The sequence below is a fragment of the Cebus imitator genome, unplaced genomic scaffold (genome assembly GCF_001604975.1).
Source record: "Cebus imitator isolate Cc_AM_T3 unplaced genomic scaffold, Cebus_imitator-1.0 Scaffold311, whole genome shotgun sequence".
Taxonomy (NCBI): domain Eukaryota; kingdom Metazoa; phylum Chordata; class Mammalia; order Primates; family Cebidae; genus Cebus; species Cebus imitator.
In genome coordinates, this window is record NW_016107626.1 from 3,077,055 (window position 1) to 3,084,319 (window position 7,265).

Here is a 7,265-nt window from a genome sequence, read left to right on the forward strand (position 1 = left end):
AAAACTGTCAGCCAGTGGCGCTCATTACAAGCTGCTTCTCAGACTTCTGTCAGCTGTGACTACGTCCGCCTGTTCAGCCCCTCCAGGCCTGGAGCTGGAGCCCAGGGAGGCCAAGGGGTCCCCACCGCAGTTGGGGTGTTGGCCGTTAGCCGCCAGCCCCACTGGGGCCTGTCAGGTTGAGTCTCGGATGCCGTGGGGCCCTGGGACCTCTCATGGGAAGCCCGACTGGGCTTCAAAGGCCAATCTATGCTTCAGCAGGACAAGATCCTCTCAGCAATGCCCCCAATGCACACTCGCCCAGCCAGCCTGCAAGGAGAGCCAGTTCTGTATTTGAATGGCTCGGTCCCCCAGGGTACACCTGTACCCCATGGTAAGCCAAAACAAGCCTCTTTGTAACTTCCACCCACTGAAACCACCCCTCACCACCAACTAAGACGTATTTTCCACCCTGCCGGTCCCGAACACACCTCCACTGCCCCGTGTCTCCAGCACCTGCCTGGTGGCACAGGGCAGAGTGCCAACGCACAGAGGGGAAGGCATCCATGTGGACCATGAGCCAGCTCCCCACAATGACCGGCCCAGCCACCTCGATGGCGGGGGAGAACGGGGGAGAGCTCTCTCTACGATCTGAGAGTTCAGCTCAGTAGCCCTCACACCTTACTCCACACCTGTTTGCCCTGAATCTGACTTGCTCACTTTGAACTCTCTGCCTGTATGCTTTTTCCCAGGCTGCTACTCTCTTTGCTTGCTTTTGCAAACTAGCTGAATTTCTTCCCCAGAGCAATCAGGCAAGAGAAAGAAATAAAGGACATTCGGATTAGAAAAGAGGAATTGAAACTCCCTCTATTTGCCAATGGTATCATCTTACACCTAGAAAACCCTAAAGACTCCTCCAAAAGACTGCTAGATTTAATAAAGGAATTCGGTAAAGCCTCAGGTTACAAAATCAATGTAGTACTGCTATGCGCCAGCAATGACCAAGCTGAGAATCAAAAAAAGAACTCAGTCCCCTTTACGGTAGCAAAAAAAAAAAAAAAAAAAAAAAAAAAAAAAACCTAGGAATATATTTATCCAAGGGGGCGAAAGATCTCTACAAGAAGAGCTACAAAACACTGCTGACAGAAATCACGGATAACACAAACAAATGGAAATACATCCCAAGCTCATGTATTGGAAGAATCAATATTGCAAAAATGACCATACGGCCCAAAGCAATCAGCAGATTCAGTGCAATTCCTACAAAAATACAAACATCCTTTTCACAGAATTAGAAACAATGCTAGCATTCATCTGGAACCAAAAAGAACCTCAATGGGCAAAGTAATTTCAAGCAAAAATAACAAATGGAGAAATCACATTACCTGACTTCCAGCTACACTACAGAGCTATACTTACCAAAACAGCACAGTACTGGTATAAAAGTAGACACACAGACCAATAGGAAAGAATACAGAAACAAGAAATAAAGCCAAATACTTACAACCAACTGATCTTTGATAAAGCAAACAAAACTGTAACTTGGGGAAACGACACTCTATTCAATAGATACTGGGAAAACTGGTTAGCCACATGTGGAAGAATGAAACTGGATACCTATTTCCCAGCATATACAAAAATTAACTCAAGATGAATTAAAGACTTAAATCTAAGATCTGAGAACACAAAAATTCTAGAAGAAAACCTAGGCAAAACTCTTCTAGACATCGGCCTTGGCAAGGAATTTATGGCCAAGACCCCAAAAGCAAATGCAACAAAATCAAATACAAATAAGTGGGGCCTAATTAAACTAAAAACTTCTGCACAGCAGCAGAAAGAATCATCAGAATAAACAGACAACCCACAGAATGGGAGAAAATATTTGCAAACTATGCATTCGATAAAGAACTAATAATCAGAATATATAAGGAACTCAAACAAATCAGCAAGAAAAAAACAAATATTCTCATTAAAAAGTGGGTGAATGACATGAAAGACATTTTTCAAAAGAAGATATACAAATGGCCAAGAAACATATGGAAAATGCTCAACATCACTAATCATTAGCGAAATGCAAATTAAAACTGCAATGAGATACCACCTTATCCCAGCCAGAATGGCCATTACTAAAAAGTCAAAAGACAACAGATGTTGGTGTGGATGTGGTGAAAGAGAAATGCTTACACACTGCTGGTGGGAATGTAAACTAATACCACCTCTATGGAAAACAGCATGGAGATTTCTCAAAGAACTAAAAGTAGATTTACCGTTCAATCCAGCAATCCCTCTACGGGGTATCTACCAAAGAAAAGAAAGTCATGACATCAAAAAGACACCTGCACATGATGTTTCTCACAGCATAATTCACAATTGCAAAGACACGGAACCAACCTGAGTGCCCATCAAGCAATGAGCGGACAAAGTGTGAGATAGATTTAGATAGATGGTAGGTAGGGGGTGGGTAGATAGATGGACAGACAGATGATAGGTAGGTAGGCAGATGGTGACAGATAGATATGCAGATAGATGATAGACGATAGGTAGGTAGATAGGCAAATGAAATACACACATACGTATGTTATGAAATACAACTCAGTCATATAAAAAAGAATGAAATAATGTCTTTTGCAGTGAAGTGGATGAAACTGCAGACCATTATTTTAAGTGATGTAACTCGGGAATGGAAAACCAAATACTGTATGTTCTCAATTACAGGCGGGAGCTGGGCTGTGGGCACACAGAAGCATATGGAGTAGTACAATGGACACTGGACAATCAGAAAGGAGGGCGGTGGGAGGGGATGAGGGATACACGGCCACCTATTCGGTACAATGTGTACTACTTGGGCGATGGGTGCACTAAAATCTCAGACTTCACCACTATACAATTCATCCATGTAAGCGAAAATCACTTGTGCCCCTAAAAGTATTGACAAAAAATAAAAACTGGAAGTGGGCCCAGTGGCTCACACCCGAAACCCCAGCACTTTGGGAGGTCAAGACAGGGGGACTGCTTGAGCCTAGGAGTTCAAGACCAGCCTGGGAAACACAGCACGACCCATCTCTACTTTAAAAATTTTTTTAAACATCCCGGTGTAGTGATGTGTGTCTGCAGTCCCAGCTACTCGGGAGGTTGAAGCATGCAGCTCACTTGCGTCCAGGAGGTCGAGGCTGCAGTGAGCTGTGATCACACATCTGCACTCCAGCCTGGGTGACAGAGCAAGAGCCCATCTCAAACAACAACAACAAAAACTATTTGAGGTATAATTTACATACAACAAAATTCACCAATTTTAAATTGTGGGAAGTAGAAAGTTCCTTTCTTGTTAAAGAATAAATCATCAGTGCTAATAACTTTGTTAAGCCCCATCCTCTGTAGCCGTTAGACACACAGTGCTTACAGGCACATTGTGCTTTCTATGCCTTTGTACTTTAACCAAGATACCTGTGCTGGACGTGCTCACAGGCATGTCCCAGCTCTCCATTGCTTTTACCTGTTTAGAAAGGTTTTAAGTTGTTAGCGAATTCGGTTTTAGATTGTGAGGTCTGGCTCCAGCCAGCAGAGATCAGACACAGCAGTAAGGACGACCCCAAATGCGTAAGGGATAAATTTGCATGTTCTCCTTTGTTCATTGTACTCTCGTGGCACGATGGCTACCAGGAGTACCCTTCCTGCAGTCCAGGAAGTAAAAATTGCGTTGCTGAAAGATCCTTTGTCTCGGGGCTAATTTTTCTTTGTGGCACCGAGCATCTATATCCAACATAAAGATAATGTGATGAGTTCTGACAAACGTATACAGTTGTGTAACCCCCAGCACAATGATGACGCGGAACATTTCCATCTCACCAAAACTCTCCCTCTCTGTGCCTCTTGACACTCAATCGCCTCCTCAACCCCAGCCCTGGACTCCTGTATTCTATTTGCCGCCCCTGTAGTTTTGACATTCATATAAACGAAACCACGCAGGAGGCAGCATTTTGAGTCTGGCCTCTGTCGTGAAACATAACGCTTTTGAGATTTATCGTTGCTGCACCCTGGGGTGGCCCGTTCTGTTTTTCCGGCTGATTAACTTTCCCTGTGTGAGGTACTACAGTTTATTTTATCCATTCACCTGTTGGAGGGTATTTGGCTTGTCTCCCAGTCACAGCTATTATGAATAAAGCCGCTCGCTATGAATGTCGAAGTCAAGTTCTTGACATGGACAAAGGCCTTCTCTTGGATGGCCACCAGGAGTGGAACTACTGGCTCACGTGGTGACTGTGGGTGTGAACTGCCAGACTGATTTCCAAAATGTCCGTGCGTGTCCCGTTCCCCCAGGCAGAGAGTGAGGGTCGCCTGTAACGTGTCCCGTTCCCCCAGGCAAGGACCGAGGGTCGCCTGTGACGTGTCCCATTCCCCCAGGCAGGGAGCGAGGGTCCTGGCAATCCACACCCTCCCCTGCACTGGCACGGCCAGTCCTGTACACTCCAGGAGGTGCACAGCCGTGTCTTGCTGTGGTTTGGATTTGTGTTTCCTTGATGACGAATGACGCGGAGCATCTTTGTGTGTGCTCATTTGCCATCTGTACGTCTTCTTTGGGGAAGAGTCTGTTCCAATCTCGTCTCACAGGAATGTTCACCTCTATATTTGGCTACACAGTTGCCATTTCTGGTGCTATTTCATCACTGTTGTGTCCATTTGATACAACTCTCCTGCTTACAGCGCTTACTTTAACCTTATTTAAAATGTTGAGGCAGGAGAATGGGGAATCGGGGTGACCAGCATTAAGGCAGAAGCCAAGGGGCAGCAGGCACCTTCAGTTCCAGGCAAGACTGGGCAGCACACAGGCCGCACCCCCACTCCTGTGGTGATGAGACAGGAGCCTCCACTTCAATCTCTGATTGGCCGCGGGTCAGTCCTTCATAGGGTGTAACCAACTGGAGGCCTCTAAAGGGCACCTAAGGGTGTCACCAAATTCTTTCAGCTTTATAAAAACCCCAGGGAGCACTGCCATGAGTGGGGAGGATGGTGGCTTAAGCCACTTGCTGGAGCCCACTCTGCAGCATGTACGTTCGCCTCAATGTATCTGTGCTTTTGACTCAGCAAAACAGATGTTCCACATGTGTACAACGGCATGAAGCCACAGGCACATGCGTGCCTGCACCTGTGCCTGGGCACCGATGCCAACAGGACACTCTCAGACTTGAGAAGTATATGTAAGTGTCTGTCTTTCATAATTGCTCTATATAGAGTGTGTTATCAGACAAGACATTTATCTAAGAAACATGAGGGCCAGGTGCGGTGGCTCACGCCTGTAATCCCAGCACTTTGGGAGGCCGAGGCAGGCGGATCACAAGGTCAAGAGATTGAGACCATCCTGGCCAATACGGTGAAACCCTGTCTCTACTAAAAATACAAAAAAAAATTAGCTGGGCGTGGTGGTGCACGCCTGAGGCAGGAGAATTGCTTGAACCCGGGACACGGAGGTTGCAGTGAGCCGAGGTCGTGCCGCTGCACTCCAGCCTGGCACCTGGTGATGGAGTGAGAGAAACATGGGGACTGCAGAACAGCAGTGGCTGTGGTGCACTTGTTCACTCATTAAGTTAGCTAGTTCCCACATTCCTGAAACAATTTTTAGGGTTTTATTATACTAGAAAATGCAAGTAGTGTTTTCACAAAAGTAAATGTACGATTTGAAATACAGTAAATGAAGGCAATGCATGGCCCTCCAGTAGAAAATTAAAAACTACATAAATAAAAATCTGTGCTTTTGTTACTCCGTTCTTTTGTTGCTTGTATTTCGTTGCTTTGTTCTTCTGTTGCTTAAGGCACCAAGAACCTGGACAACTCACAGCCAAGACATTCCATCCAGTGACAATGTGACATCACTTTAACATCTCCTGGGGTACAGATCTGATGGTGGTGAACTCTTTCAATGTTTGTGTTTCTGAAAAAGTGATTTCACCTCTTCAAAAGAAAAAGATGTTTTTCATTGGGTAAAGAATTTTAAATTGGCTGGGTGCAGCGCCTCCCAAAGGAGGCTGAGGTAGGAGGATCACCTGAGGTCAGGAGTTCAAGACCAGCCTGGCCAACATGGTGAAACCCCTTCTTTACTAAAAATACAAAAATTAGCTGGGCATGGTGGTATGCACCTGTAATCCCAGCCACTCAGGAGGCTGAGGCATGAGAATCACTTGAATCCAGGAGGCAGAGGTTGCAGTGAACGGAGATCAAACCACTGTGCTCCAGCCTGGGCAACAGAGCAAGACTCCACTAAAAAAAATAAAAAATAAAAAGGGGCCGGGCATGGTGGCTCACACCTGTAATCCCAGCACCTTGGGAGGCTAAGGTGGGCAGGTCACATGAGGTCAGGAGTTTGAGACCAGCCTGGCTAACATGGTGAAACCCCGTCTCTACTAAAAATATAAAAAATTAGCTGGGCATGCTGGCAGGCACCTGTAGTCCCAGCTACTCGGGAGATTGAGGCAGGAGAATTGCTTGAACCCAGGAAGCAGAGGTTGCGGTGAGCCGAGACCACGCCACTACACTCCAGCCCGGGAGACAGAGCGAGACTCTGTCCCTAAATAAACAAACAGAATTTTACATTGTTGTTTTCTTTCAGTGCTTTCAGAATGCTCCTCCACCGCTTCTAGCTTGTGTTGTTTCCAGCAATGCAAATATTCTGACAAGAAATACTCTGTCAGCCTTATTTTTGTTCCTTAAAAATTTTCTTTTTAAGGCCATTTGATTTTTTATGTGCCTTGGTGTCAGTTTTTGTTTTTAGACTTTAGACAGGGTCCTACTCCATCACCCAGGCTGGAGGGCAACCTCTGCCTCCGAGGCTCAAACAACCCTCCGGCCCCGGCCTCCCGAGCAGCTGAGGCTGCCGGCATGCATCACGACGCCCGGAGGATTTCTGTATTTTTTGTAGAGCTGGGTTTTCGCCATGTTGTCCAGGCTGTTCTCAAACTCCTGGGCAAAGTGATCCTCCTGCCTCGGCCTCCCAAAGCGCTGGAATTACAGGCACGAGCCACTGCGCCTGGTAGATGTCAGGGTTTTTTGTGTGTTTCTTATGCTTGAGGTTCATTGAGCTTCTCAGATTTCATCAAATTTGGAAAAGCTTTAATCACTATTTCTTCAAAATTCTTTTGCTTCTCCTCTTGGGGAGCTTCCCTTACCGACATATTAACCTGCTTGGTGTTGTCCTCATGCCGTCCACCAGTGCTGTGGAGTCTTTTTCCCTCGCTCCCTCCATGTTCCCCCGCTCCCCCCATGGTCCCCCGCTCCCCGTGTTCCCTCATTCCCCCATG